This window comes from Gallinula chloropus (genome assembly GCF_964237585.1).
Source record: "Gallinula chloropus genome assembly, chromosome: 1".
Lineage (NCBI taxonomy): Eukaryota > Metazoa > Chordata > Aves > Gruiformes > Rallidae > Gallinula > Gallinula chloropus.
In genome coordinates this window covers 172,485,862-172,511,312 of record NC_140085.1, presented here as the reverse complement: position 1 = coordinate 172,511,312, position 25,451 = coordinate 172,485,862, and positions in this window count along the sequence as shown.

Sequence of the window (25,451 nt, the reverse complement as noted above, 5' to 3'; positions counted from 1 at the left end):
ATAAAGAAATAATAAACTTTTAAAAATAGTTTTTCTCCAAAAACTTGATAAAATTAATTAATTTCCCTAAGGAGTTTTCTTTTTTTCTTTTTCTTTTTGTTTTTCTTTTTGGTTTTTTTTTCTTTTTCTTTCTTTTTCTTTTTCTTTTTTCTTTTTCTTATTTTTCCTTTTTCTTTTTCTTTTTCTTTTTTCTTTTTCTTTTTCTCTCTCTTTTTCTCTCTTTTTCTTTTTCTTTTTCTTTTTCTTTTTCTTTTTTTTCTTTTTCTCTCTCTTTTTCTCTCCCTTTTTCTCTCTCTTTTTCTTTTTCTCTCTCTTTTTCTCTCTCTTTTTCTCTCTCTTTTTCTTATTTTTTAAAGAACCAAAGTAAAATAACCTCATTTCATTTGGTAGGAGTTTTCAAGATAATTTAATATCACTGTCATGTCAAAACAGAGGTGGGTTTTTTTTGTTTTCGTGACTCACTGCACATCATTTCAATGCATGAGAAAAAGTCCTGAGTCTGATTGTCTTTGACTACATCTTCAGATACAGACTCTGTCTTGTATTCTTCCCTGGCTTGGCACCAGGAACAACACAGATTCACAGAACAGTAAGAGTTATAAGGTACTTCTGGAGATCATCTAGTCCAACCCTTGTACTAAAGGAGGATCACCTAGAACATGTTGCATGGGACTGTTTCCAGGCAGGTTTTAAACATCTCCAAAGAAGCATGTCCCATCTAGGATGTGCATTCTGATACAGATGCTGCCATGCTAGATGAAAAAGATACAATAAGAGGTGAGCAAGCTTTGTTGCAACCAGGATGAGAACAGAAGAAAAATAGCATCTTTAAAAAGAGTTAGCAGAGGCAACGGCTTGGGCCCTATAATAGCAGGAAGAAAGGTATGGCTAAGACAACACAGAAACAGGAAGATAACAAAAGCTTTCAGTTGGATGGCAGTTAGAAAATTGTTACTTTTGAAAGTAAGAGAAAGGTCTTCACTCTACTCATAACTGATGAGAAAATGTAAGGGCTCTTGAAACTGACAAGGAATAACACTCAAAGGACTGATTAATTTTTTTTCAGCAGTATTTTCAGTCAGGGGAGAAGACTATGTTAAGAGCATTCTTATGCAGTAAACTGACACCTGGCTGCATATTTGTGTCAGTGGACAGCTTGGCCTATTCAATAATGGTGCATAATTTGAAGAAAGAGGACAACTACTGGTAAGAAATGAAAAAAAAAAAAAAAAAAACCACCCTCATAATGCCAAGGAATAGAACACATTAGCCTAGTAAGAAGAGCTTTAACATGAGTTGAACGGACGATGGGCACCTAAATCCATAAGCAAATAAAGAAGAGCCACAGAAGGAGAGGTTCTCAAGGAATAAGGGAGACTTCATGTTCCATCTCAGAAGAGAGGACATTCATAAGATTTTCTCAAGTGTCTGTATATTAACACAAAGTACTTAGTGAAATAAACAGGAAGAATTGGAAATTCTTCTTCTGAGGGAAGGTTATGCAATGATGGAAATCACAGAGACTTGGTGTGATAACACTACAGGATCACATGAATGAGTGTAGACTGCTCAAGAAGGATAAGGAGAGAAAAGGAGAGTTGCATCCTGTGTGAAACAGCTCTCTGGCTGTGTAGAGTTCCAGTGCGAGGTCAGAGAGATGTTTTGATATCTCTAGATGAAGGTCAGCAGATTCTGTGGTCAGAAGACCGCTTTTGATCACCTGAAAACAAGGTGTGGAAATTTTGGCAAAAAACATTTTTGCAGCCTTAAATATAAAAAGGAATCTTACAGGAAATGAACAGACAGCAGAGGTGCAATTTAAAAGGTTAATACTATATCTGTAAGAATTTTTTATGAGAGTTTGATCATTTAGTTCACTGCAGGACATTGAAACAACTGGCTGATGAAACTGGACTATTGCTGTCATTCATTTATGGAAAACTGCACAATTCAGTTGTCACCAACAAATCAGAAAGTTAATCATGTACCTATTTTAAAGAAGGACCCTGGACCCTAAAAGCCATTCAGCCTCACCTCAGTCCTTAGAAAGATCATGAAGGATGCCCTCTCAGAATCCATTCCCAAATGCATGATAGACAGATAGGTAATAAAATTTACCAGGGCAAATCTTGCTTGACCAAACTGAGTGACTTCTACTGTTAAATGACAGGCTAGAAGGAGAAAGAGACATCAGAAGGTCTATTTAAATGCCAGGAAGTCTTTTGAGACCATTTCCTGAATCAGTCCTGTGTGGAAGCTGACGAAGTATGGTCTGGATAAACAGATAGTTTAGAGAAACTGATTTGGTTCAACTCTGATATCTCCATAAGAGTATGAGTTGCAAAATAGAAGACAGGTATTTTTGCAACTGTAGAATAAATGGAATTCTCCAGGGTATCTCAGTGACACTAGATGCCTATGTGTGTACCACTGATCCAAGCTAATAAGCTTAAACTTATAAAAGGCAAAAGTTAAGTGAAATGAATCCTCAGTTTCAGACACTCTTTAAGAACAAACAAATAAATAAAATGAGACAGAATATATTACATTTTGGATGCTAAATCAGGACTGAAATAACAGGTATCACATATTTTTGTATTGTGGAAATGATCATATTTTTAAATTCTACTTCTCTGGCAAAGCTCTCAGAAATGTCATTTTCCATTGCATTGGAAACTCAGAATATCCTCTTATTTTGTATTAGGAGATAATAAGAATCAGAATACCAACTTGGAAAAGATCTCAAAGATCATCTGGTCCAAACTTTCTTGGCAAAAATGTCATATAGATAAAATCACTGTCTAGACAAGATGGCTGAGCAGTCTGTCCATCTGAATCTTAAAAGTGTCCAATGTTGGGATCCAACACTTCCCTGGGGAGATTATTACAATGGCTGTTTGTTCCTATTGTGAAAAATGTTCCTTTATTGTCCAATCAGATCTTCCTCAGAAGTAACTTTTTTGTCTTTTCCATGTGACCCCTTGTACAAATGGAATCTCCACCTTTTTTGCACCCACCCTTCAAGTACTGGAACATACTGATGAATTCTCACTTAAGCCTTCTTTTCTTAAGGTTGAACAAACTAAATTGTCTCAGACTTTTCTCATATGGCAGGCTGCTTAGTCCTATGATCATCTTGGTGGCCCTCCTCTGGAGCATTTCCAGACATCTTTTTTGTGTAGTGGAGAACAAAATTGTGTACTGTATTTCAGATGTGGCCTGACAAGTGCTAAGTAGGATGGGATAACAACTTCTTTATCTCCACTGGCAATGCTCTTGATGCAATCCAGCATTCTATTGGCTTGCTTAGCTGCTGCAGCACACTGTTCACTCATATTGAGCTTGTTTTTCACCAGGACCCCCTAGGTCTCTTTCAACAGAGCTGCTGTCCAGCCCCAGCCTGTGCTGTACTCCTGGATTATATTTTTCCCAGGTGCAACTTTACACTTGTCCTTGTTGCACTTCTAAAGGTTCTTGTTAGCCCACTATCTAGGTCTTCTTGGAGGGTATCTCTCCCTTGAGAAATGTCTACTTTCCCACTCAGTCTGTCATCATGGAAAAACAACAAAAAAGAAATAATTCATAATATTATAGGGATGTCAATGAGACAGTTTAAGTGAGTCAGGCACAATTGAATTTGATAGGAAAGGTTTCTCTGAAGTTCATATCACTTTATTGGTATTCATTTCCATGTTATTGAGATTTTCTTTGGCTTCTTATTCATAAACTGCAAATACATGCTTACACCTGGAAATTGTTAGACCTATATTCGTAAAATTTTATTTTTGAAAAATCTTGAAAACTATATAAAAGTCAGGGAAATACCATTCTTCTAGTAATACAAGAATAATAGAATGCATACGGGCTAAATGATTGTCATAATCTTTCTGAGCTTTAAAGTCCATCTGTTTAATCATGATCACTTTGAAGCTGGACAACTGAGAAAAAAATTTCTTCAGAATATCTACACAAGCCACACTCAGGTTTAATAGAACTGATTTCTAAAGGTTTCCTGGAAGCACTTACATATCCTGCTACATGCTCCAATATCCTGTTTAATATAATTTTATACTTCTCTAATTTTTTAACTGACAAAGTTAAATGATAGTTCAATATCTTCCTTACATGTGTTTCATTTAATGTTAGCTGAACACTGTCAGTGTTATACTTGAGAGCTCAGCAGGACATTATGTTGCTGGTTCAACAGAGGATTAAGCCAAGAATATGCACTTAGCTGACATTTGCCCATTGATTCTATTAAACAGTTGCAACTCTGTGTATTAACTGAAAAAATAGATAAATATGTTTAACCAGAATTTAACGTACCTCATGGATAAAAATGGATATAAAGTTAGAAAAAAAATCTTCTAGTATATTATTGTTTTACTTCTCACTGGGAAAAAATATAAAGCTATAAGATTATAATAAAAAGGGGGCTGAAAGATACAGAAAATAATACTCTGTCTCTCTGTCTCAAGACAGCTTTGCTTATTCTGATTCACTGTGATGATGAGAAAGAAACAACTTGTTAACTATCACGATGTCACTCTACCTGCATAGTTTTTCCTGTTATAACAACTGTCAGAAAATAAATTTCTCAACTTAGGTGCTCTCAGCTCTCTTGTTCTATTTTAAGAGCCAAAATTACTCATGCCTCCACATTAATAAACTGCAGGATGCCATTTTTGTTGTCTTCAACAGCTAGTCTGATAGCACCCTGCCACTCTATATGCTAGACTCTAAGCATGTTTTAATTATTCATCACCTCAGCAGAGAGAACTCTCCTGCTGTCTGTATGTACAGGCAAGCACAAACACCAGTCTTAACATTCCTCGCTACTCCCTTCTAAAACAGATGCTGAATTTTCCACTTCTTGAATCAATTGATTCTGTACTTCAACTTTATCTACCGCTGAAAAGCCAGCTCACAGTTTCTTGGTCTGCCACAGGCAGACTGCATTTTTGCTTGCTGTAGATGCTTATGTCAGAGAAATTACTGTTCATTTAAAATCTCAGTAGTTCTATTTGAGGAAGCTATAACTAGAGTAAAACATGCTAACTGAAAATTGAAACCACCTTTTTGTTTAAAAACACATTTTTCACTTTTTAAAATATTATTTATAAAATCCATCAGTGATTAGCTCAACAACCACTCCGGCCTTGAGTCAGCTGAAGTTTACTTTCTTGGACCTACAGAACGCTTCTAGCTGCTTCTATCAGAAGTCATCCCTGCTGCCACTCTTCTCCACCAGAACCCAGCCAGCACAAAACTACACCACCATGATAATAATCTAAGCTTTGTTCAAGTTTGAATTCCTCTTTCTTTAATGAGGTTGCTTAAAATTGTGTGCAGTATTTGAATGCCCTTTGTAATGTCACTCACGTTTTCTCATTTTTATTGATAATACTGACTGAGGCACTGTGAACTACATATATCTTTTTATGACCACATTAAATTGATGATTTATAGCTATTCCATAAAAGATCCAAAGCCCACAATCTTTAGAAAGCATACATATAACTCACTTTGTGTCATTGCGCCCTCCAAACCCACTGTGTATCATTGTGTTAGCTCTAATCAACAAAAAAAAAGTATGTCTGTGTCTGGTGGGGTGTAGTTCCAGAGCTCATAGTCCTTTCTGTGAGGAGAAACACATTATTCCATGAGAGAAAAAGTGGCTGCTGATTACGAGTGACTCATCTTAGGGATTACTAAGATCCTGTACTTAGATGTGACTGAAGTACATGCAAAGTTTCCTCATGCCCAGATGCAAAAGATCAAACAAACATGATAATGCATAGCCATAGCTTACAATATTTTCAAATATCTCTTTTCCTTAATAAATAGGAAAAAATGTTTTGATTAATCTATTGCCATATGATCTTTATCGTATTAGTACTCTTATATTCCATATCTGAAATATAAGTTCCTACGAAGTCAACCTATGCTTTCTCCATAAGATTCTCATTCTCCTTTGTAATTTAAATTGTTTCAATCTTGTGTCATCAAAAAACCTGTTAGCATATCCCTCATTTTTTCCAGTTTAATTAACAGAAATATTAATAAAGTTTGCAAAAAGATTTGAAACCTATCCTTAATGAATATCATTGTTCATGTTTCTCTATCCCTGTATTTTTTGTCTCATAGTAAAACTTATGACTCCTTGCCAACTCTTTTCCTATGCACAACTATGATGCTCATCCCGATAATTTCTGTTGTTCATCGGTGGTAATGAGGTTTTGTTTAAACATTTAATTTAAAATTTATAAATCCACTGAATTTTATTTAATGAGGAGAAAAGAACAAATTAAAATCCCCCTTCTCCTTCGCCCTATCCAGAAATTTATCCATAGTTTCATAAGTCATAAATACAACACTGAATTTCTCACACACAACTTCATAAACTTGTTATGGTATATCAAGAAGAGAAACACAGATTTTTTTTAATTATTTTTATTTTTTTCTGAGAAAATATGTTACAAAATTGTGCAGTGGAATATAAAGATTTTGTTTGAATTGGATATTTTGTTAAACCATAAAAAGAGAAGAATGCTCTTTCTTCAGTCTCACATAAAACTCATATAACGCTACTGTATAATTAACAGCCTTCACTTTTTTCTATTTCTTTTTTTTCCCCATATAGGTCACGTATTTTATTAATTTTTATTTCTCTCTGTTGCATGTCAATAGAGACATGCTCATCGTGATTGTTATCAGCTTTTCGTGAATTGTTAGTGCTGGTAAAAACTGAGCTAAAGAGACTTATACTTTTTTCCTACTGATAATCATTAGAATTTACTGAAATGAAAGAACTTTCTAGGAAAATAATGATAGCTATAATTAATAAATGGAGAAGCAAAATGTATTAGGAAGTGACTCATTTAAACAAATAATTATTTTAATTCAGTCTGCTCCTTCTTTCGTAGTATTCATTAACTTCATGACATTATTTGTGTTAATAACATTGCAAATACTTAGAGTAACACAGTGATTCCCAATTACACCGGAATAATCTAAACTAACTCTGCAGAAGGAACTTAATTAGCTTCAAAGTATTACTGCTTATATGAGATCAGAATTTTTAGTTTTGTAGAAACACCCACAGGTACATGGAAAGCCTACAAATTATGGTAAATAAGAAAAAGTGATATTGGACAAACTGTACACAACAGATCTGTGATTCCAGATTAAAATTGATGCCGTCATGCCGTACTTAAAACTGCCATTTTCAAACAGTTGAAAACACACTATAGTAATAATATCTATCAACTATTCATTTATTAAATACTATGTTTTCCTGTGTTTCTCTAAAGTACACAAACATATCAACATCAAAAATCACTTGCATTTATAACCGAATAGCATTTTCTGAAGAGGTGAAGCTCAGCCGTTTTTATAAAAACTTCTATTCTAAAATAGCTTTTTGATCAATATGATTTTCCTTTTTTTATCTCCCCTGCTTTCTATATTTTTTAAAATCACATGACTATAAATAATGAGATATTTCTAGATTAAGCAAGACAGATATAGACCTTTAACTCTTTTTGTACTACTCTTCTTAAGCCAAACCAACAAAAACTTTTATGAAAACTGAGATCCTTATCGAGATATATACATACAATTAATTACTGATTTTAAAAGATGCCAAATAAGGTATTTAATTAATTTTTATGTATTTATTTAATTCCTAGGGTTTGGGGTTTTTTGCAGATGCTTTTGAGAATCTCAACAAGCATGAACATGAAGTCAATTGAAATGCATTTATGAAATTTCTAAAAGCTTTTTTTGTACTATTAGACCTTTTTTATTTAGATACAAATGAGTACACAAATACTGAGGAATTTGTCTCAGACAAAGGAGTTTTTTCAATAGCCATGATTGAGCAGAAGAAAGACTGTTACAAACACTGAATTGCAAACACAAATTGTAATTCTAGCAGACAGTATTTCATTAACATAAAAATCAGTTTTTTACATTTTTTAGATATTTTTTCTTTTATTCTTACTCCTGTGGTTCATTATCTGTGTTTTTCTCTTTTTTAAAATGTATATTCCTCTAAAAACGATGAGGAAATGAAAGGTTCATGCATTTTTAGAGGACTTGTTTTTCAGAGTTGGAATTATTGGCATTTGTGTGCACCAAAGAATGACCTTAGCCAATGGTGTTCTCCTGCTGACTTTCAAGCACTGTACATGGATATAGAAATTCCTTGTTTCTTTGCCTGAATAAATTTAATTACACACTCAGATTCACTCAGTCAATCTCAGTTGAGAGTCTCCTAGTAAGAGATACTTACTGACGTTCTGTCCTTATTAAGCATTGCAGATTGTTATTGTGAATTAGCCACAGTCATATTCTAAGTGCTTCAGATGGAAAGTTTGTCTGTTGTGCCATGAACATCTTGTTTGTATTTGAGCTTCAGACGAATCTCTATGAAGTTTTTGTACTTGGACTTAGAGAACACTCTAAATAATTATACAGTTTGTTTATTTATTTTCAAGTACATTTTTCTACTGTTTTTAGAAAATGAAATTATTATACAAATTTACTAAGCAAAATTTTTTTCCAGTAATTTGTTTTATAATTTAAAACTTGCTTATATTTATAGGCAGATTTAAAAACTGCATCAAATTACCACAACCCCCCAAATATACACAAAACATTGTTAAATTTAAACATAAAATCTGTAAAAATCTATAGAATCTATAATACCTATGTTTCTCATAATGTAGATCAAAATTTGTATAAAAGTTTAAAATAAACTACTAAACAAACATCATGTTTAACCATGCCAGATCTCTAAAAATAGGATTATGACGTCCCAGAATTATAGCTAATTAACCCATAAAAAAGGGTACACGGAGAGACACTCAGTGATGGTGTGTCTTGTATGTATTTAGCAGAATAAAGAACAAGAAGAAATCTCAAACCAACCAAATGATTGCTTGACCTGTGAATATCTGTAGTGATAATAATCTTCAAAATATTTTACACTCTGGCGAGCAAGAATTAATTAGTTCAATAATAAGGACAATTGAACTGATTATGAAAAATCACTTTTGACGAAATTCCTTTTATTTCTTTAAGCCTAGAGAATCATAAGTTTTGTTCCATCATTCGCTTAACATTCTAGTGTACTAGTCCTTAGCAAGGAAAGCTGACTTTTTATCCTAAGGGACATATCCTTAATGACATAGCAACAATTTCGTTTTACTTTCTACCTCAAGCCACAAAGTAAGATTAAGTGGGAGATGTATTTTTTTGTTTAGCTCTGTTTTTCCCTAGCTTCACACCAATAATGCGTACATGGGAAATAAAGAGGGAAAATCAGTTTTAAGGAGCAAATGACAGAAAAAGCAGCATGAAGAGAGTGTATAAGTGCTTAACACACAAGAAAACGGACCTAGTTCAAATCAGAAAAGTTATGGGGGTGTTGCATTGCATTCTTAAATTAGGTGTATATGGAAAGGTAATCTGTGACAAGGTACACAACATAATTAAGCAAGGAGATAGGGATTCAAGCTGGAGTTCAAGGGATAAAAGATGCACACATCAAAATCAGATTAAGGATTGTCTTGGTATGGCATCTGTGTTCTGCTCCTCAGGGCCCGATGAAATAATTCACCGGAGCATGCCAAAGGACTTAAGGGAAGTCACTTAAAATCACTCCAGTATCTCTAACAATTTTAGAGAATAGATGGGGTCACAGAAGACTGGGAAACTGAATATATTTGTCTGTGATGTTTGGCAGGCGTATGGAGATTTATTATTTTTCTTATGGACTGTAGGATTAGATGTGACATTTCAGAACTGCAGCAGGATGATTGACTCTGTCTGACAAAGCATCTCATAAATAAACTAGAATTTAGTTGTTATAGCCATTCAAGGTGGCTGAAAAATGATTCTCCAAGAATAGTTACTGATTGTTAGTTCTATAATTGTGAAGCACCTTATACTTGAAAAGGCTGTCTCTTAAAGATCAGATTTTCATTAATGTTATGGTAACATTAATGTAACTTCTAAAATTTGCAGATGATACCTGACAGAAGGAGATGCAATTTGTCAAAGACACTCAGGTTTCAAAATGGATTTGAAAAATTAGTGCAAGATCTGAAAAAAAAAAGGAAAATGCTGTGACAAAAGCAAAATGCTGTATTTTTTAAGAACTAATGTTAATGATGAATGCATGGGTAGGCATATCAGAGTGGAGGTATAGGAGTAACCATGTATCACACACAAAATAAGTATCAACTTATTGTGACACATGCAAAATAATCAAATCTCATTTGGGAATGTAATAATTTATTTTTATTTTCTAGATATTCTAGGTCTGGTAAACAGATAGAGAATAAATTTATCTCTCCGTAGATGTGAAACATTTTCTGTCACAGAAAACAGCACAATTTTTATAGTAGAAGAGTGAGAAAAAGAATTGTAGGACTAAGTTATCTGACTGAAATTCTTGCTTGATTTTGGTTGAAGTCAAACAAAACCTAAAGAATAAATCCAAAACAGGATGTAACCATTTACCTACTGGGTGCAAATCCAGCATCTTTTAGATGTCTTGTCTTCCTAGAGGTAAATTTCACAGTTAAATACTAGCTGTCTGTAAATAAAGCTCTGAGTTTTTGTCACAACTGCAGACAACTGGCATTAGGAAGGCTCCTTGGGTTATCCAGTAATAAATGTTCAACAGCTAAACAGAGAAAGTTGTCTTGACTCCTCTGTAACAGTGTTTTAAGAGTGGAACTCAAGGTCAAATTATTTACATGCATACATAGATACAGAGATGCCACATGTCTTCTGAAAAGCAGGGGTCAATGTTATCTTTCAAAATCTACTAAGGGAAAAGATGATGGAAAGATTTAGGTTATGACTACTAATTAGAACTCTTGCCCAGAATGAGAAAAGTTTTGAAACTTCATCCATTAAATATCATTAATAAAACAGGAGGAGGTTTGATTCATTTTACTCTGTGCAGTTTTTCAAAGTTATCAAAAACCCTACGAGCTTCTCATCCTGAAGCATCTTCATCAAGCTTCATGAGACATCCCAGAGTATGCAACATGCTTTCACTTATTTAAACACTTCGACCTGAAAACAAATAAACAAAATTGCTCTAAGATGATAACTATGTCTCGATGTTACATGAGTCTCACTGGGGAGAGGGCTGAGTCCTGGACAGGGTAAACTTGACTGAGTTTTTCTAGTAAAAGGATTTGTGTCTATTGTGGTGAAATTATGAACAATTGGACATATGTCTCAATAGACATGATTTATATATTAAGACTAGGATATCATTGCAGAGAATACGATGGAAGACATTTAGACATTTCCCTAAGAAGAATGTAGTGCTCCTTAAAATAACAGAAAGATGCAAAACATACAGAAAAGACCTAAGGCAAAACAGCTTTCTCCTGTTCTCAGAATCTGACTTTTACGTATGGATAGAACAACAATTTCATGTCATATAGGAGAAGGTATCTGCTGATAAGGTGTTATTCTGTACGACCACTGGCACTTTCTTTAAGTAAAAAGCAAAATCCTATTTGCATTAATAAAATCATGCATACAAAAACTATTGATTCAGATCTGCTTAAAAAAACATCTTATATAAATTTTGTGTGGACCAGTATGAAGGGTAAAAATTACATTCAACACATTACACCTGAGGACGTCATATCTGCTAAATGCGTAAATACATGCAAGAATAAGGTTGCAGTATCTCAAATTTAGTAATTCAACTAATCTACATTGTTACAGTGGATTTAGGTAGCAGTCTGTATATTACTGTTTATGGTGGTAAATGCAATTCCTTGGTCCAGAAAATTAAAGTGGGACCTGAGCTACCAGTCATGTTTCTTTCATGTTCTAGTTGAATTGAAAATGCATAGTTGAAACAGCCACTCTTGGCATTCATGGTCATGTTCAAAAAAGCCAGTACTGCACAGTTTCTTATCTATTTGCATAGAATTCACATTTGATCTTGACTTAAGAACTAACACAAAGAACGTAGACTGCTAATTTGAGTAAGACATTAAAGATCCATCAGAAAAGATAGTCTTTGGCACATCCCAGATCTTAATTGGATGGAATCAAAACAGAGTAGATTAAGTCATACTTGTTAAAATTTGGTTTTATTAATTTTATATTTGCTATGTTCATACGCCTGTTGGAAAGAAAGATCAAATTATTTGGCCAGCTCTAGCTGTAATGTACTACAGAAAAAATGGCTGACAATAAAAAGGGCATACTGCAAACTTTCCTTTTCTCATTTTGCAATATAATTGTAAGACAAAGTTACACCAAATGGAAGGTGTAATATTTTCAAGTGCCAAGCCACCTAATTAAGGAGCACAGTATGTTTTGTCAAAAGGTAAGGTTCAGCTCAACTTATTTCAGACAACTGCACTGTAGACACCTACAGCAGTCTATGTTCCAGTTTAGACTCTGTACTTGAGAAACAGACATTTTCACGGAGAATTTCATTTCACTTTAGAATTAAATGAATCATACAATGACAATATTAACTGGATTTTTCTAGGAATCTTGAATTATTCTCTCAAATGTGAACATCTGACATTGGTTAGATGAATTGCACAGTATTACTGAAGTCATAAAGTCATTTCTGTTGGGTGTATCAGGCAATCACAGATGATGATGAAGAACCATCAAAGAAACACTAGGGAAATCACCAGAGGGAATTTGGATTACATCAAATGATCTATTTAGGTAGGACTAGTGAAATATCAGTGCCAGTGTACAAAGAAAAATAAGATTTCATTTGAAATTTTGTATATCCACAGTCAAGAAATATATTTAGTACATGTAGGGAAGGACAACAGAAGAGATCAGGAACATGGACATTTAAATCGAATATGAGAGCTTGGTTTCTAATATGTTCATCTGTAATATTACATTACGAATTAAAGGAATGAAAGGTTGAAGATTCCCACCCCCCAATTGAATCAGCTTGCAAAAAGTAATTCTAAACAAGGACTGATGGGACTGATCTCTTGATGACGAAAAGATTATTTGATATGTTTTGCTGATGTTCTTTTTTTTTAATTGCATGATAGTAATTTCCAACTATATGTGTTTTTAGAGAATTTAATATTTAATAGAGTCTAGTGGCAGCATTTTTAATTTTGAAAATGAGTTACTGTGTGTAGAAAAACATCATGCCTTTGGTAGATTGTCTTGTTAAAACTCTGCTGTCTGTCTTTTACCACAGTTTGTTGTTTGTTTGCTGGTTTGTTGGCTGTTTTTTTAAAAAAATGTCGTTATTAGTATTACTAAAGAAGTTTGCTTGCATGTGAATATAAATGTTTATTGCTTATTGCTTACTATTTAACTGTTGAAAAATCTATATATTAACTATAAAATTTTAACAACACTGTACAGTTTTTTTTTTGCGGAAGTAAACATTTTCCAAAATGATTGCTCCGAAGACGTATCAATCATTTATTTTTGTCATTCTAAACCTATTAAGAAGCTAAGAAGCAAACAGAAAGCTGTTGGTGTCTTTTGTAGATAAGTCTAATCAGTCCTTTGAAAATACCTTGTAATCTTGTTTGCTTCTATGTGCCTTTTATTTATTACCTGAAATTACTTCCTCTTCTCCAACTCAGTCTTAAAACCTTTTTCATTTGTTTTCTTCTCTCTTCATTGATCGTGGCTAATAAGTTTTTCTAACAATCTTTTCTTCACTAATCTAACTCTTCCTTAAACTCACGCATTATTTGGATAGTTAATCCCTCTTCAAAACTTTTCCTGACAACTTCAGGTCTTATCTCTCTCCTGTATCTTCTGCCATTGTGATTGGTTATGCTCTATCAGGGGAGTCTTCTCCTCTTTCCCTCTGCTCTTTTGTGTTGCTAAGTCAGTCCTTCAAAAACCTCTCATACTTTTGGGCACTATTGTCGGATTAATATCTAGTTTTATTTTTCAAAAAATCAAATATGGTTCTATGTCTGAATATAATCGCAAGGGCTCAGTACTAGGGCCAGTTCTCTTCAACATATTTATTAATGATCTGGATTGAGTGATGAAGTGTACACTCAGTAAGCTGGTGAAGCCTTTTTGGCTGTCTCTAGTCACTTCCCTGTCCTGCATACATTTTGACATATGTTTGAGAAAAATTTATTTCATGATGCTTCTGGGCACAAGGTGAGGCTGACTGGTCAATAGTTCCTGTGGTCCTCTTTTTTACCCTTTTTTAAAAATGGGTGTGATATTTGGTGAGGACTTCACCTCACTGTCATGAATTTTAATTTAATGAGGTTATAACGTCAACAAGGAAGTTGAGTCATATGTTAAACAATTTTTAAAAAAAAAATGTCTCTTAAAAGAAAATTAAGAAAATGATGTGTAGGTTATTAAGATCAAAATAAGATTTCTTTGGTTTGCTGCTGATGTAAAAGATAGTCAAGAAAGGGAAGTGAGTTTAAACACAAAAATAAGAAGTGTAGATGAAGTTTAAGTGCAATTAAATAAAACATCCACCTATGTCCTGGAAATTAAGGTGTCCCATTTGACAGAAGATCTAGGACTAACCAAGAAAATATAATTTGGTAAAGACATGGGTTACAAAACTGAATGTTATGAAGTGTATTAAAAAGGAAAATAACTGACAATTATCCTCCAACTTCAGTTTACTGCTAAAATAATCACGTCTATATATATATGGCTTGTTTTGTACCTATGAAAACTACAAGCAAAAGTAAATCAGGTTGAAAATGAATTTAGCTGCTGTAGTCACAATGCAAAATGGTATTTCTACACGGGAGTAGATTTTTCTTTAGAAGAGTGGAATTGATTCTGATTCTCCATTTGAAGACTCTGGGGTTAACTGCTTCTGTAAGGAGGAGAGTATAAACTCATCACTACTTATTTAACCAAATACCAAACAGACCCCTCCATGTGAATGTTCCCATTTGACCTTTATGGATTTTGGTTCCTGTCATTTATGTCACAGCCTATTCTACCTAACAAATCTATTGCAATTTCCTGTAATGGTATTGCTTTCCTTAAACAGTCAAATTATCGTCTTAATCTTCAGTATATAATGCAAGTAGCTGAGCTTGGAAGCTGATTAATATATTTCCATATAAATCAGGAAACTTTTAAAATAAGTAGGTATTAAATTTACATTTTTGTAAGCACAAGTCTCATAAAGAATAGATCCAGTGGCTCCTTACGAGTTTATATATTATCTATATTTGCTATGATTCACACTCGACATCACAACAGTCATGTAGGGGTTGCTGTAACTGTCAGGTAAGTGACAGCAAACTTGTAGGAAACCAGACAGAGGAACCCCTGTGAATATAAGAGCTGAGCTATGCAGAAAGAGACCTTCAATAAGCTGACTTTCTGGTAATAACTGCATAAGGCTTCTGCAGGACTTACATATTCATAATGCTAATTTCTTTTATCTGCCAGTGGATTTGGATTATATGGAAGAAGAGCTGTTATTCCAGTATTCAGTATAATACAATGATTTTTTACAAAGGAAATATAGGGCAAACTTTATTTATTTGCTTGTTTCATTTTAGCTGAATACACTGAATAGTGTTTACATTTTCATCATTTGTTTTTAGGCTTGGCTGTTTCAGTTTATATCATTAATTTACCACTTCTTTCTGTTCTTTTTTCCCTCTAGGTTTGTGCTGGTCATTTTTAAACACTAATCTCTAATTAGTAATTATAAAATGATATGATGCAAATAACAATTTTAATTGCTTTAAAACACCAAATATGCATTGCTACAATGAGTATGTACACCACTTCTGCATTGTCAGAAGATAACACAGTTGCTTGCTAGTGCAACTTTTAACTTCTGGTTTATATTGTTACTATCAGAAAATATTGTACAGACTGGTACTACATGCCATGGAACAAAAAGGGCACCATGTACAGTGGCTGAATAGATAACACATGTCAACAGTACAGTAATTTACTTTAATAGAAACATTTGAAGTTGGTCTGAGTCACTTATCAGAGCCCAGCAGCTTATTTCATTAGCATTTTCATATTTCCTTATGTTTTTAAAATCAGTCTGAGCAAACAGTAAAAAGTTCAAGTGTAATTTATTCTAGTGCCTTCTTTGGGATGTATTTTTAGAGAGAAAAAATAGAATTAATACTCTATTGCACTATAAGTTGACTCACATGAAAAGTATGAAAGTCTAACATCTATGTTTTAGCTATATGGTGGAATGCATATTTGAAATTATGTCTTTCAAAATCCTTAAGAAATTTCAACAAGATAATTTTGGTAGGACACTGTAAAACCAAAACAGTGGCAGTATAACAAAACTTATGCCTTGGTAAGAATAGTGGAGGTATGCTGATCATTGATCATTGTCCTGGGTGTGGCTAGATTAGGGTTAATTTTCACCAGATGTTGGGATGAGACACAGCCAGGACAGCTGATCCAAACTAGCCAAAGTGTATATTCCAGACCATATGACATCATGCTCAGTATGGAAGGGGACTAGTCAAGGAGGGACAGTGTGGCTCCAGTGGCTCAGGGATAGTCTGGCTTCGGGATGCCTCTGAGTATGTGGTTGATGGTGAGAACCTGTGCTGCTTATCACCAGTTTTGTATATTCTGTTATAAATATTGTTGTTATTTACCCATCTCTCTGCTGTTCCAGTAAACTGTCCTCATTCCAACCCACTAGGTTTTCCTTTGCCTTCCTGTTCTCCCTATCCTACCAGGGCAGGGTGGATGGGGTGTGAGCGAGTGTCCTCATGGGCCTCAGTGGCTGGATGAGGATAACCACAGCAATCATACAGCTAAAGTTCTCTTTGAAGCAGTAGAAGTTTCAAGGATAGAACTTAAATCATAAAAAAAATGTGTTTGCAGAGCAGAAAATAATGCAAAACAGAACAGCTTTGAAGTAAAAGCATTTTCATATATTATTGTCAATGAGGAATGTGCATTTTATTTTGTGTAATAATTTACAGTTATGAATGGAATTATACTAAGTTTTGTCAGGTTCACTTTGGCAGTCTACTTTTAGCCATTATTGTCATCACCATTGCTATTACTCAGTTTCGTATGTAGTCTGTGCACAATGTCATTCCTTATGTCAAATATGTTTGTCTACATCCATTAAAAAAAACCAATTTTCTGTACAAAAAAGAAATCAAGCAATCAAAAGAAAAAATAATTAATTGCACGAAGTTATAAAATTTGTAAGTAAACCCACACTCACCTTGAAACATTTAACAGAGTAAACACTTAATAATTGAGAAGACAGAACAAGGTCTAGTTCAGTTACAGACATCCAAACCAATTGTGAATGTAGATGAGAAGAATCCCATCTGAAATGGTTTACAGGAAAACAAGCAAGCAAGCAAGCAAGCAAACAGAAAAGCAGATGAAGATAAGTTTTATTTTACATGTGGTGTGTAGGTATTTAATAGTATTTCATAAAATGAAGGATAGATGTTCACCACCGCCCACAGATACTCTTTTTTTTTTAATTTTCACTTAGTGTTAAATTCTGTTACACGTCACTTAGCCTCTGTTTCTAACATTTGGCAAGTATATTGTGGTGTCTTCATTTCACTTTCTGGTAAGTGTCTGATCCATTTTTGTGCAGAACAACTGCTTTTTAGAGTAGGAAGGATTTTTTTTTTTTTTTCACTGAGCATTAATGCAGTGCTTTATCTTGGAAAAAATGTGAAATGTGATTCTTGGTAACTTTTTCATTAAGAAATAGAGGGAATTACTGAAATGTCCTCAAAAGTACTCCATAAGTTCTTTGTAGAATTTTCATCCCTCCTTAACTGGGTACTGTAATTTTACTGTTTTGTATGCTTGTATACAGGAAATAAAAGTGATCAAAAACTAGGTGCTACATATTATGTATGAAATTCATTGTTGAGTGATTTACTGGATCCCAGTCACAGTCATTGTCCAGTCTAAAACTGGGCTATTGCTTAGTCCAAAAGTCAATCTAATATTATCTGAAAGTAAATGGAAATTTTATGGCTGAAATGAAGTGCAAGAAATAAATTTGAATTCACGAATTTTACACATTCTTCTTTTTTAATAAAAATAAGAAATTAAGAATATATGTAAGGAAAGAAAATGAAATTAACTACTAGCTTCTATGGAGGAGACATCCTCTTTCTTTGTTGAAAAATTCAGGATTTAGTGTGCAAAGATGAAGTGTGGAAAGCATGAGAACAATGAGGATTTAGTTCAAGTTCTTAAGTGATAAATCATCCAACACAGAGTTGGAGCTGTGATTCTTCTTTCCTTAACCAAAAGTAGATAATGATCTAAGAGCTTCGGTTAGACTATCTCAACTGGACTGAAACCTTAGTCTTAGATGACTTGCCCTACAAAGCTTGAGATATTGTTTAACCTTTTAAATAGTAATTGCAGCCTGACATTTCTGATCCAAAAATTTTTAAAAAATATTGATAACCCAATATATGCATAGGTTTCTGAATTTGCTTGTAGATTTGTGAAGTACCACATGTTCTTTATAATCTCTATTGTTCTGTTTAGTCTACATAGCTTTACAGAAATCTTGAAGTTAGACCTACTGAACACCCCTTGACCTGTTGTTTGTGTCTTGAGGTAGAATTCTTCATTTGAGAAAACTTATGATCTACTATTTTTATAGACATGCTGTTGCCCACACTGCATGGTTCACATGGTCTCTGACCTCTGTGAACTTATCAACTGTTTCTCAAAGTTATTTGGGAGTGTGGTCACTGCTATGGGCTAAACCATCCAGTGAATATTCTAACAGTGTGAGAGCATAAATAAATATGTCCTAAAATAGTGTCTTGGAATTTTACCTGGTGTTGCTTAATTCATATATATTTGTGGTGGGTTCACCTCAGCTGGACACCAGGTGCCCACCAAGTCTCTCTATCACTTCTCTCACCACTAACACAGGATGGGGAGGAAAATAAGACAGAAAAAAAACCTCACTGGTGAAGATAAAGGCATTTTATTAAAGCAAAAGGCCACACAAGCAAGCAAATGAAAAAACAATATAATTATTCTCTACTTCCGATCATCAGGTGATGTCCACTTCCTGGGAAGCAGGGCTTCAGTGTATGTAGTGGTTGTCCCAGAAGACAAATGTCCTAAATAATGAATGTGTCAACTTTCTCCTCCTTTTCCTTGGCTTCTTATTGCTGACCAGATGTCACATGGTATGGAATATCCCTTTGGTCAATTTGGGTCAGCTGCCCTATGTCCCATCCCAAGATCTTGGACACCCCCAGCTTACTAGTGAGAGGTGAAGAAATGTTGTAGACACAGCCTTGGTGCTGAGTCAGCACTGCTTAGCAGTAGCCAAAACACTGATGCACATTTCGACACCTTTTGACAAAGCATAGCATCATTAGGACTGCCATGGGGAATATTAACTCCATCTCAGCCAGACCTCATACAATATTCATCAACTGTTGATAAACACTTATTTTCTCCCTACTCAAGTAAGAGTATTACAACTGTGATTTATGGAATCTTGAGGGTCTGGAAGCATTTTTAAATATATAACATCTGTCAGATAAAGGAGAAGGAAAAGTTTGTGAAAGGATTGAGGCATGATTTTTTCAGCTAGACCTGAACATGCTCTAAGAAACATTCTATCTATATAAAAATGATGCCGAAGTGTAATTTAGTACCTCATCCTTCTTAAAATGACAATTTCCTTTATAGCATACATGTATTTAATGGCCACTAGTCCTTTCTGTGAATCCAATCTAGACTGTATTGATTTTTGTGTTTCATAGTTCTTCTTACAAAGGAGAATTCAACATTTAGAAATAGTAGAATTTTTAACAGAAAAATACAAATCACAAGATATCCTGGAACCTTGTGCACAGGAGATTCTTGTGGTGAGTATGGATTTAGCTCCCTTAAAGAATTAGATAAAACTCAGTGTCCTGAATGAATGAACTAGATTTCCCAACATATGTAAACAGAACTGTAAACTCAACATACTGTTTTCTCCACTAAGCTTCAGCTGAAACTTTTGGCAAATGCAATATAGAATATTTTGGATCAACGTAAAAATAATTTTAAAATTAATTTTCTAGTTTTTAAAAATCATTAAAATCATATATATTCATTCTATCACTGGCATAAACAATCTTGTACTGGAGCATTTCATAGACGTGAAGCAATGTTAACAGTTAGTGATCCTGGGAAAATTAAACTTGCCATTGTGGCAAAACCCAATCTTTTTCCATTCTTCTTGACTCTAAGATCTCCTACCTCTATTTCTATCTACAGTTTCAGTCTCATTTCACTACAATATATATATCTCATGCTGATCTGATTAGATACGTGTTGTAGTTCTGTATTGAAAGGGCACAAAAATACAATATAAGAGAGCCTGAAGGTGAGGAATCTTTTTATTATTAGCCAATTTAAATGTCCACTGCCAAACACATTTTACTTAAGCTGTTAGAGAGTAAAAATAACCTATATCTTCAACTTCTTTTGTACAAAAAGTTTGAAAGGGACATAGCCAGGACATCTGAGCCCAACTGCCCAAAGGGGTATCTCATACCTCATGATGCCTTGCTTGGCATATAAAGCTTTAGGGGGAAGAATGAAAGGGGGACAGTCAGAATTACAGTGCTTGTCTTCCCAAGAAACCATTACACATGACAGACCCCTGCTGTCCTGTTTCCTGGAAAAAGCTGAACATCTGCATGCCCATGGGGAATGGTGAATGAATTCCTTAGTTCGCATTGCTTGTGTGTGTGGCTTTTGCTTTACCTGTTTAACCATCTTTATCTTATCCCATGAGTTTTCTTACTTTTAGTTTTCTGATTGTCTTTTCCATGCCACTTGGTAGAAGTGAGCAAGTGACTGCATGAGGCTGTGCTGCCTACAAGCTTTAAACCACAGCATTATTCATAGTAATCTATTCATAGATTTTATTCAAAATTTAATGAAATAAAAAAGAAAATAAAATGCACATAAACTAATGTATTTGCCATAAAAAGTTTGTGTATCAATTTATTTTTGATCCTGAAGAAATATCAACACAAATTACTTACTGTGGTACAAAAATACTATAACTAGTATTAAATTTATAAGGAGCATGTTCTTTTAAAAGAATTAGCAATATTTCTAAACTGTCTCTACCTATGAAATGGAGGTCTTAGTGTTTTAGTGTAGCACACTGGTTTTGCTTAATTGAGATCCTATATAATAAAAGCATAACCTCTATGCATGTTTGAACTAATAATTCTAGCTTTTAGGGCATGCTATCAAATGGGCCTTATCATGTAATTTTCTTTTAAGTTGCTGCAGCTTGTAGATGTGTTTGCTGTTACCAAGTGACAGTTGTAATTTTGTCTTTATAAAGGCTGGAATTTTTTTTTTCTCACCTTGAAGATCTTTTTGTGAAAAACGCAGAACGTATCTGTGACCCCAAAGTGCAGCTGCAGCAATAGCAGACAATATAGGATATATTTTTTTTTGTGATGAAGCATGCCAAGGTGAGCTAAATCTGACAAACTGATTGTCCCACAACCACACATGTATGCTGCTTTTCCTGGACTGGAATGTACTGGAAAGGCATAACTATGTTTACTGAGGAGTAGAAAACTTATGCATTACCTACAGTATACTTAGTAGACAACACATCAGTCTTTAGTTGGTTAAATAGGACACTGCCCTTTGCTGCTTTCTAATAACCCAACTATAATTGCATTCCAGAAAATAGTATCATCTTTTTGTTAAGCTGTATTTCAGGTACTGTCTCTATTCATACCTTGTACAATTCCCCTCAAAGTATGTATACCCTGTCCTTAAATAAACTAATAATATATTCATCTTCAGTTTGTGAATCAAATATTTATATGGTAATAAAGTTCATATAGCAAATTACAGTTGGGCATGAAAAAAAAAATACTATCTCAGGTACAGAATCTATGAACTTTCTTCCAGTAAATATGTAAGTAAAATACTTCTAATGAAGCAATAAAATAGATTGTGAAATTCATCTGTTATCTTGCTTGACTCATTTATTACTACCAGTTGGAATTTAATACAGTGTAAAATCTGTTCCACCATTTTCCTTAAACACATTTCCCGGTGATGAAAAACATTTTCTTTCCTGCTGTTATTTTGTAACAGGGAAGCATTATATTAATTTAAGAACAAATTCTTTCATTCTCTCTATTACATTGATCACATACAAAATCCAAATCTGTGGATAGAAGCAATTTCCCCTACCTCAAAATGAGTTCAGTTACAATGGAAAATAAAATGAAGAGCAAGTGAAAAAGCTCCAGCTGTTCAAGAAGGATTCTGTGTTGCAGCTCACAATGCACATGTCATTTGTTCATGAAGATTAAGGCAATTAATTTTTTGTTGTTTTCCACACCTGACAAATCAATCAGACAATGATATAATCAGTAACAACAAAGGTTTAATGGAACCCACAGTAAACAAGACTTAATTATTGCACTCTCCCCATAGGGGGTGCACTCTAGGCAGCTAGACTGTAAGGCAGATTAATTTTGCCTCCTTTTACTTTTTGTGTTCCTGTAGAGATCTCTATAGCAACTGAATTAAATTATATGTGGAGTTAATAGCTACAGACTTTTATAAATTAATAATGCTGCAAAATTGGACTATGTTTTTTTTCTGGAGATAGAACAGCCTTCCTCATTACACAGAGAGTCTGGATGCAAGACTAGTAAAGATATATAGAAAGTATAAATTTAAAGCACATTAAAATTGGCTACTGCATTTATTTTCCAAACTAATTCTGAATAGAAAGTTACATAAGCACCTTTACCATTGTCCTGATCTTCCTTGCAAAGGATTGTACTCCTTTTTTAAAAAAGTACATTGCATTCTGCAAACATAGTTAAGCCTGAGCTTGTTTTCTAGCATGCTGCTTCTGCTATAAAAATTCCATTCCATGGCTCAAAGGTGGCTACTGAGTAACAAAACTACTCATTACAGTCTGACCCAAGTTCTCTGAGAGTTTAAGTATACCATATAAATCTCAGTAGAATCATAAGAATGAAAGGTATTGTGCCTACTCTAACTCTTTTAAATCCATGCTTCCTATGCAACCTGTAGGCATGGATATCATGACATGTTCATGACATGACAGCCCTAAGAGCTGGTTTTGCAAAGGGACTTATGAAGGACTCATATGAGTAGCATCTATTTCAGTTTCTTAAGAAGAAATCTTCAGACTTCAAGGTTCTCATTGAAGTACCTCATAACAAGAGGATAACAGTTAAAGTACCTTCTCTTTCATCCTGAAGTTGCTTACACAACTAAAATTCTGTTTATGAGAATCCTAAAAACAGTTTGATATTAAGAGTTAAGTAAAAACAATTGGGATTCCTCCCTGTTCACAATCAGAGCATGATCAGTTTCCTATAGGGAAACTTTAGAGACAACTTTAATAACAACAACAACAACAATAATAATAATAATTTAAAGTATGAAATCAGGATGACTACAAGAATGACAAGTCAGATGGGTGCTTGAAAAATAAATGTATTTATTATCTTATAAAATGAGATATTATGAGAATTTTATATAATTGATAGTAGAGGTAGTAAAAGATAGTAAAGAAAGTAACATTTACATAAAGAGACAAGAATGACATGAGTGTGGTAAATAATAAATGGAGAGAAAAACAACCCTCCATCATGTCAAAATTAGGATCATACATAGACAGTGACTTCATGTGCATAAAGGGGATTGATTATGGTCCTCATTCTAGTCTTGTGCCTGTATCAATGATATGCAAGAGTGCATAAAATTTTTAACCATTAAAATTCAGAAGAACAATGAAAGAATAGCAAATAAGGAATTATATTGTTTTCTAATATTAGGGTGACCAATTGTTAAAACAATAATTAATACCAATTAATGAGGCAAAATTTTATATCATACTGAGAATGAGTGAGTTCTGTGGCAAATGGTCTAAAATTCAGAATAGCAGGTAAAAGTAAAGAAGTTACAATGATAACTTCACTTTCATTTTTAAACCTGAAACTCTGCTTGACCCCCACTTTTTTTGGATAAAATATTTTGTAACAAGTATCCTGTTGTTTCAGACAAACAGACTGAGGTATAATAAGGTCTAGTGCCTAGAAGCTGACAATTGATTCGTTTGGATCAGAAATTACAGAAAACTATTACTTTGATATTTTCCCGTAGCAAAGTTTAACAAAGATTTAGAATTCTGTAGGTGAATGGTAGATACACTCTCATGTGGTTATTTTAAACTTGAAATTTAATAGTATAAAAAAGTGCTCTCTTGAGGTATTTCAGCTACATGATTGCAGGTAATCCTTGACTGAAAAACATAAGTAATGCAACAGGGGTATTTTTGTCATAATATAATCATATCCCTAAGGCTGTAAAAGATACAAGATTTAGCAGAGTATCTGTAATTCCCAAGGGGGGTGATTATTTCCTGACAACTACCACTAGATTTGCCTTGCTACATTTATAAGAAATCTGCATTGTGTGAGATAATGCAGCTTAATTTCCTAGAAGATAAAGTCAGTTTGACAGCAGTTTCAGCATGTTTCACATTAAATAATCTGACATTATGAAATAAATTTATAGTGTTCTCTAGCCATTGAGAATGCTCCCCTAATTCAGTGATCTGGTGTACTAATAAAGAGGACCAAAGTGTTATAGCTAACAACCCAAGGACATTGGGAATTTACAATAATACTGGAAAAACAATGCAGAAATTTTAACATCTGTAGAATATGATACATTTATTGTGGGTTTTGGGTTTTGTTTGTTTGTTTTAATTCCAGAATATTGCAATCTACATAGATTTTTACACTGTGCTTATAAGAGTTCAGATGGAACTGGACAATCTTTAATCCAGTTTTTTGGATATTAGCAGAGAGCAATGTAACATCTCTCAGCTCGACCATGGCAGGTGTATTTTGTTTCCCAGTATGATTTTGAAGTCTTTTTTAAGAAGTTGTTTCTACAAAGCTGCTGATATCCAAGTTAACAATTTTAAGGTTAATTTATTGTGTCCCCATAACTCTGCATCATTACAGATTCAGCTGATAAAGAACTGGGCAGAACAAAGGATGACATTTATCTAACCTAAGTAACATAAAAAGTTAGACACTAATTATCTAAGCTCATACCTTCACCATTTGTAGGGAAAAAGAAATCTCTAGATAGTAGATCTTCTTGTTCCTTTATCACAAATTTAATTGTTTCTTTATGCAAGACTTTTGCCTCCCAACATACAGCATTCATCTTTTAAGAAACACATTTTTGTTGTCATCATTTTCTAGACTCTAACTTGTGCAAATCTCCATTGAAGTTAGCTTTTGCTGTGAGAATAATATTCACAAAAAATAATAAGTGATAAAGCATGTTATCATCAGCTCTTCCTACGCACTGATAAATTAAGAGATCTTTAATAATACCTAGTATCA